General features: G+C 35.7%; 1 pseudogene; it reads right to left on the minus strand.

Annotated features, from left to right (window-relative positions):
• Positions 1-2,271: 2,271 nt before the first annotated feature.
• Positions 2,272-7,611, minus strand: LOC149229908 (cytoplasmic 60S subunit biogenesis factor REI1 homolog 1 pseudogene; annotated as a pseudogene).
• Between the last annotated feature and the right edge of the window lie 275 nt (positions 7,612-7,886).

The raw sequence follows: 7,886 nt of genomic DNA on the forward strand, positions 1-7,886 counted from the left end.
CCCAACTGGGATTTTTTTATGGGAAAAATAGAAGGATATATTGAAAGTGAAAACAAAGGAGTAACAAAAAGACCTACTTAATACCAAAATTAGGGACCCTCCTCTAAGGCACTTTGAAAATCAATAAGGTTTTCAAAGTAAGTATAAACAAACATTGGAGTAGAGATCACTCTCAAAATGTTGTGTCTATGTTGAAATTTCATTGATAATATTAAGTAGAAGGCTATAAACCATTGAATATATAGATTAGCAAAGAGGGTTGGTAAAATGAAAGCAAATGTGTAACCTCCCACTTGAGAACCTCTTTGAATCTCTCCATAATAGAATCATTAGGCATAAAGGGTTTGAAGTGATTGAATTAGATTGATAACACTGAACCACATCCTTAAAGGAAAGAGGGTTTGAGGATGATCCACAATTACCCATGGCACCGCTAAGGGGTTGAATCTTTTACAATTTCATAGTCAAACAATAAATAATTATCATCAAGTTGTTTACCTTCAAAAATAAGTTGATACTTGACCATTGAGATCCCCTACTTGAGTTCCAATTTATGTTTAATCAAAAAAACCAAACCCATAAAATTGAAATTTTCCCTATTAACATGATAATGATTTGAACACTATCAATGTGATCATAACATTCTCTATTTAATTTCATCCCAATAACCACTTCATAAGAAAGCATTAATACTTGGCATGCAAGTATTTTGTCAATCACTTCACATTCACATTCAAACTTTTTATCAAACACTTAGCCAACGCTCTCTAACTCTTTAAGAGCTGATTCCAAGCACTTGTGAAGAGATTTGGTAGTCCCACCATTGTCTTTACTATACTTTTGAATACAATGGTAGACTATGTTATGGCCAGCTCAGAACACTTGTTCCAAGGGCACTACCATAGATATATAGTTATTTCACTACAATTCAAAGTTCCATCTATCATCCTCCTCCTTTGGTTTAGATAAGTTCCATCTATCATCCTCCTCCTCTAGTTTAGATAAAGAGGTCCGAAGGGTAAGATACTTAGGGAGATAAGCTTGATTTCTTAGAATACTTCTTTTAAAACATTACTATAGATATATAGTTACTTCACTACAACACATAATTGAAACCAAATAGGTGGACATGAAGATAGTTCTTCCATCCATCCTCCTCCTCTGGTTTACATAAGGAGGTACAGAGGGAAAGGTAGTTCAAGACATGGTAGAATGGACCAAATAAGCGAGGGAGCCTACTAAAGGTGCATTGATTTTCCCATTCCCATGTCGCTATTGTTCCTTAGTTTATGCCTTAGGGAGTTTCCTTTGCAACATCTAGTGTAAATGCTAGTTTTAATTTAATTATCAATAATTATTTGGTGAATGGTGTTGATTTCACCTCCATGAAATATTTTATAATATTTTTTGTAGCATACAAAAATCAAAGGTTGAGATTTATCTACAAAATAGTTATGTATTTTTTCCTTTAAATTAAATTGATTAATATTGGAAATAATGCTTCCATGGCTTCCATGTTGTCATGACGTGTAATTGTGTGAGCTCCTAGGTTATTAGTTGTATCAACTATTTTTAGTAATCTAGATCCACTATTCTCAGATCTAGAAGTATTATGTATTCTTATATATGTGGTTTTTATAAGATGAACTCGGCAATGGAGGTTTCTTTTTTGGGGGCAGAAAGTTATGTAGCAATGACGATCAACTCATGGGAGATGAGTGTTGAATCATGGTACAGTTTGGGCTGCAGACAATTGTGAAGAAAAAGGAAGCCCATCCCATTCAGGTATCTGGCAAAAATGTCTCCAATGTGACCATATTCTACGTGAGGTAAAACTTCCTACGTCAAAATGATTCCAAATGGTAAAGGTCATTGGAGTATATTTTCAGATTTTGATCTTATATTCACACCAGGACATGGGTTTGATTTAACTATTTCATAAGTCATGTGGTAGTTGTTAATGGTTCTGGTAGTTGAGTTTGTTGAGAAATTAATGTTTTTGGTGATTTTATTGGTGTTTTAATTTTACTAAATGCAGATGGTGTAAAGTGGATTGTAAAATTATTTTGTAGTGAAAAAAAAATGTTTGTCATAAATAAAATATTTCAATGCTCATCTGAACTAAATTATAATTATTTCAATATGAGCCATCTACTTTAAAATAATAAAATAATAATAATAACACCAGTAAAATATCATTTTTTGTAATTGAGTATAAAAATGTTTGCCATGTCAATGTAGGTAGGAGGTAGGATATTTGAATTAGTAATACTACTTATGGAAAGATTTTATTTTGTTTGGACGGGGTTGGCGATAGCTAGATTTTGCATCACGAGATCGGTAGTTTCTAGTTTCTTGATTGCGCAGCCGCGATATCTGGTCAAGTTTGTCTTTAGTTAGCACTCCTTGCAAACACATGTTTCGATGCCTGCTATGTTGTAATGCAGCAGCAGGAATAACATGATCTCTGTCAGCTGTGGGGCGTGGCTTCTGATGGTAATAACGAAGAAATTGACGAAAACCAAGTATCTTGTTTGACTCTGATGTTGTTCCATCTTCAGACTTTCTCTTGATGACTAGTTCAGTACCTCCTAACCCCAACTCGAATTCAACTTCTTTTTGTGCAGCCACTATTTGCGTTTCATAAAACTGATCTAAATGCCTATCTTCTTCTTCATCTCCATCTCCATAGTGTAATTTGCAGTGGCTTTTAGAGAACATATGATTCCTAACAGCTTCTAGGCTTGAAAATGGTTGTCGTTCCTCATTGCAATACAAACAAATGAAACCGTTGGCAACCTGCGATGGCATAAAAAAGGAAAAAGGGAAAAGAGAATAAGACTTCAATTCCAATTCTGAGCTTGAAATTAGTTGAAAGAGGAGAAATAATATGACATAATTTACATACATATGATGTTGAGAAACAGCATATTCTCATGAAATATAAATAAACATACCTTAACCCCAAGGTAACTGAGTAATCCTCGGGGATCTTTCAAAGATTCGGCATGAGGAATAAAAAGGCCATGCTGCTTGTGCATATGCTCTATACACCTCTCAACGGTCCCTGCATCTGCCCCGAAATCACATATGAAGCAGCGGGTGGCATCCCACTGTGGTGATTCGGAGGAGCTGCTTAACAGGCCACTGCCATACATCTGCTTCCTCTTCGACCGTTCATCACGAAAAGCCTAAGAAATTGAGAATGCATTAATAATTTCCGTTAAGATGAAATACATTTCACAAGTTAAAGTAAAAGACAGATAAATCTTAAAATACTATACTGTCCATTGCATTCTATTCAGAGGCGTGATGAATAACAAATTAATTAATTAATGCATATACCTCTCTCTTGAGATTGTAGCGGTGCCATTGAGACTTGCGATGAAATACCCGCTCTTCCTCCTCGTCGAATTGGGCATTGCAGGTGCTCTATGAACGTTATATACTTCCTTCACTCTCACTCTATGCTTTTGAAAATAGAAAACTGCCCTTTGATTTATACCACATTGGCCTTTCATGTCCGGAAACGTCAGGTCATCACGTCTGACCTTTCACGTCGGCCGGAACGCATCCTCATTACTAGTAAAAATGTACAACAATCCCACTCGGTGATTAAAGTGCTCATCGACTATAATTATTCCTTCATAAGATTATGATCCTCACCCAATAAGCAAGATATCCAGTCTTCCTAAGGATCAAGGAGGGATCTTCAACCATATTTTGGCCTCATACCAACTACGTTTAGAAGTGCAAATCATGGCCTCATACCAACTACGTTTTACAAGTGCAAATCATATGACCAAATGAAATTGTTCCATATGATTGTACAAAATTGTACGATATCTATATGGAAGCATGCATTGTCAAAAATGCATCTTTCCTTGGTTCTCCATCTATCTCTCTCTGTCTCACAACTTGCTCAATTTCTCAAGTTTGTGTGAAAACCACTATCTCCACCTATCTTTATACTTTCTGCCAAGACCAAAGCCCTAATATATTTTTTAGTTTACTCCTATTCCATGTCATGCATGCATGAAACATAGCTTTATAGACTTATTTAAGCTAAATATGAGATTCACATTTTTAATAAAGTCAATTCTCAAATAAAATTACTATTTTAAATTTGCTTTTTCCAAAATATTTGAAATGACATCTTCTTTGTTCACACTAAACCTATGTAGAGATTCATATTCAAGCAATAATTCTAAAAGCTTCTTCTTAGTGAGGAAGGAATTATGTATCAATCCAAGTCTACTTTCGAATTCATCAAACTTCCCTCTGGCCAAGTGCATGGTAAGAATATTTAACTATTAGTTGATATGTATATACTAAAGCTTCTTTGCTCCCTTCTAAACACTCTCTCATATTAAGTTCCAAAACCTCTTAGAAGAAAATTTATAGTGAAAATGTCAAGTGACCTATTTACCGCTTCAACCTTAAAACTCCGTGAATGACCCCCAATCTCTTCCTCCGCTTCTCTTTTGCACCTCAAATCTCTACACTAAACTCCATGAATGACTCCTTTTATCCAAAAGAGCCCATTCAAATCTAAGTAACACTCAAGTTTAAGATAAAGCAATTATAAATATAATAAAAATGTAAATTATTTCAACACTATACATGTATATTAATATTAATATGTAATGTGTTAATATAAATATAACTAATTGTGCACAATGTGTAATTAATACTTGTTCCATGAAAAATCCTTCACCATCAACACACACAAGGGTAAGTAAAAAATTTCACTTATAAGTGCCAATGAAGCCCACAAAATGACCAGTTCTAGAAAGAAGTATGCTTTATTGTTTTTAAGAGAAAATCAATCAATAGAAGAGTCAGTGAGAGAATAGTCATCCATGGAGGGGTGTACTCAAAACCAAAACAACAACTAGAAGAGTTGCTACAAGAATACGAGGATGTTTTCTAGGAACCTAAAGGGTTACCACCCAAGAGAGAAGTGGAACATGAGATGCATCTATTGCCAGAATCCCCATTACCAAATATTGGGGTGTATAGGTAGTCTACTATAAAAGCAAGTGAGGTGAAGAAGAAATTGTGACAACTACTAGAACATTGCACCCATCCTAATGGATATGGGCTTGTATGATCATGAACTTCCAATCCCAATTTGTTGACTATCTTTGCCACAATGATATTTTCCTGTGATCCCAAGTTAGATAAAGCATTAATCTTTGTCTTCTTGACTTGTATCTTTATGTGGAATAGTTTGGTAATTTCCTTCTCTTCCTGTTGTTGAAGGCTACTTAGGTTCACCTCCTTCTACATTGATGTATATATGATATTCTCATCCACGTTTGAGCTATTTTCAACCCAGTTACTTGAATCAGTGGCCATGAGATTCTTCTTCTTTATATCTTTCTTTTTTATCTTCAAGTTAAGCTTTGGATGCAACTTGGAACACTTTGCCTCTGTACAACCATCAATCTTACAATTATTTTAGTGGTTGTTGGGATCTTTGCACTGGTGAGTTGTGGCTTCCATCCTTTTATATGTTCACCCTTTCCACTTCTTCTTCCCCTCCTTAGAAGCACCTTGGTACTCCTTCTGCTTCGAACCACTCGATTTCCTTTTCTTCTCGCTTATGTTCTCTAGGTATTGTTCTTGTGTAAGCTTTGTCCATCGATCTAGATTTAAACAACATCAATTACTTTTGTAGGTGGTTGTGTAGACCCATCAAATACTTCAGGAGTACATCTAGGTTGTTTGGGGAGATACCCAACATTATGGCCATTTTTTGAAATATATGGACTACTCCTGTACAATCTACCCTTTCTTCTGCCTAAAATAGTGACACCAGATCCACTGGTCCTCTATGTACCCGATAGGGTAAAATTGTGAATTTATGAGGCTTTTGAAACCCTCCCACTTAGTCTCTAGAGGATATTCCTCCAACCTCAGGGTTTTCGTGTTTCTTACCCACAAAGTTAAGGCATGGCCCTCTAATTTCAACCAAGTAAATGAAATCTTCTATTCTTCCTCTATATGATGAACACTTAGATATAATTCTAAATGCTACAACCAATGATTTAGCTTTAGTGTGTCAATCTCACCTTGATACAAATTTATTTCTACCTTTTCCTCTATTTCCAATAGGGTGTTGTAGCATCTTTGTTTTTGATAAGTTAGCCATTAGTTGAAAAAAAATAAAAAATACCATTGTAAAATGATAAGCTAGGGTATGGACTAAAAGGAAAATTGAAAATAAAAAATGTTAGGAATCATTTTTATTTTAGGTCCATATCATATAAAATTTTAGGGTAGTTTCTCTAAAAAAGGAAGGCAAATGATAAAATGTTAGATAAGCAATAAACAAAAAAAAATTCTTTAGAAAATAAAAATTAAGGTTGCTAGTTGAAATGCGCCTTTGAAATTTGTTATTTAGTTTAAATAATGCTTAAATTCCTTAGTCGAGGTTTAATTATGTTGATAAACTTTATTATCTTGCAAATAATCAACAACGCATGATTTTATTATAAAGTCAGAAGCAACAAAACATCACATCAAGCACAATTTAAGCACCCTCTAATTTCCGACGGTCAAGATCAACCCCACTGAGATGAATGATGGAGGATCCATTTTGAGCCCCCTTCACTGTTTTTAGTTAATGCAGGCAAGACCCCTCGAAAAGGTGGTTTTAATGGCCACTATTTTTTTCTCACGTGGTAGCACGACATGATTTCGGGTCCCCTTAGCCCAAAATCATGACCCACTCACCATACCCCCTGAAATCCACCAATGGTTTTGACCTGTCAACTCATTCATCCCCGCGCCTTCCACATATACTTTACCTCATTGATTTCCATGCCACCACCTCATCCACCACCTCACTTATTCCTTGTCCTCCGTCCACTCAGTTACTGCTGCGTAGTGATCCATTACACTACTCCCATCCCGTTGGCTATTAAATCCTATAAACCCATTGTAAAATTACCATTCTTGTAATAAATCTCCTACGGTAAAATTTAAACGGTAAATTGTAAATTACTTACAAATAACCCGTTTAAGTGATGATGATCATTTTCTTTCCTTTGATCCTATTTCCTGCTAATTCCCTTCCTCTGTAAATCACCCCTATTCAAAAAGCAGCTGCAACATTTCGTCATCCATCTCAATACACTTTAAGCTCATCTTCCAGTGCAATGGCTCCCAAAGCCAAAATCCAGAAAACCGTTGAAGATGCAAGCCCCTCCATCACCCCCGCTGATCTAGAGCGGATTCCCCTGACTGATGCCCTGTTTAAAGTTTTAGACTGTGAGTGTGAATTCAATTTTATCGAATTGCACCCATGGTTAAAACAAAAATACATTGATCAGGGGGATCAAATCAGGTTTTAGGAGACTCATTTGCCCCTTTTTCATTCCTAAAAACTCATAGCTTCCCAGATCTGATAACCTGGTGGCAAGCCCATTATGAGTTTGTACAGAGAGAAATAATGGCTCAAAATGGAGACATGCTGATTACCATTAATGCTCAGAACATCAACCAAATGTTAAAGGTTCCCTCTTCCGATTGCCTGAGCTTTTTCTCACCAACAACCCTCCTTGATCTTTACAACAAACTCACCTTTCCACAAAGAACTGCCATTTTTGAGATTTTCTTATCTGAAGATGCCAAAATGCCTAAACGAAATCCACCCTAACCATCTTCTGATTTTCCTGAAGCCACCAAACATGTTACCTCTTTACTGTCCTACGTCCTAGGGCATGAGAATGATTACATAGTAGAAGAATCCATTTTTGGATTCCTATCCATCTATAGTGTAGAATTTCAGCCAGCATTCATGTTTAATTACAACCAGTTCTTGGATGATAATATTCATGAATAGCTAGTCCATTTCACTACTCAAGGAGTATTCAGAT

This window comes from Pinus tabuliformis, chromosome J (assembly GCF_031772625.1).
Source record: "Pinus tabuliformis cultivar Carrire ecotype Pingquan chromosome J, CPIR1, whole genome shotgun sequence".
Taxonomy (NCBI): Eukaryota; Viridiplantae; Streptophyta; class Pinopsida; order Pinales; family Pinaceae; genus Pinus; species Pinus tabuliformis.